The sequence below is a fragment of the Buceros rhinoceros genome, unplaced genomic scaffold, assembly GCF_000710305.1.
Source record: "Buceros rhinoceros silvestris isolate BGI_N320 unplaced genomic scaffold, ASM71030v1 scaffold1772, whole genome shotgun sequence".
NCBI lineage: Eukaryota > Metazoa > Chordata > Aves > Bucerotiformes > Bucerotidae > Buceros > Buceros rhinoceros.
This window is the reverse complement of record NW_010398112.1, coordinates 22,740-23,239: the sequence shown is the minus strand read 5'-3', so window position 1 is coordinate 23,239 and position 500 is coordinate 22,740.

Here is a 500-nt window from a genome sequence, read left to right as displayed (position 1 = left end):
GAGAGAGTGGGAGAGAGATTGGACAGAGATTTTTCAAAACAGGGATTAGAGAGAGGAGGGGGGGAGATTTTCGAGTGGATAGATGGATGATAGGGAGAGAGAGGGGAGTATAGCTAGAGTAAGAAAGATTAGAGTGAAAAAGATGAGAGAGAGACAGAAGAAATTAGATCATATGGAGCAATAGGTGATTGATAGAGATAGTGAAATGTAGCTAGCTAAGTAGATTAGACAGACTAAATAGATAGAAAGATGGGCTGACTGACAGATAGGTATTGTGTCATACTTCATATACAATATATATGCTAATATTCCCATGTCATGATGGGTGGTAAACCCCGAGACACCTTCCAGCCTAACCTCAATTCAGCAAATGTAGCGCGGACATCAGGCATTGCTTGGACCGTATGTCAGGTCTCACCACCCTGCCCATTTCTGCCGTGGAAGTGTCAGGGAGGTGGATGGTGTTTGGGGAGAGAGAGCGCTCTGGTGGACACGGGGGG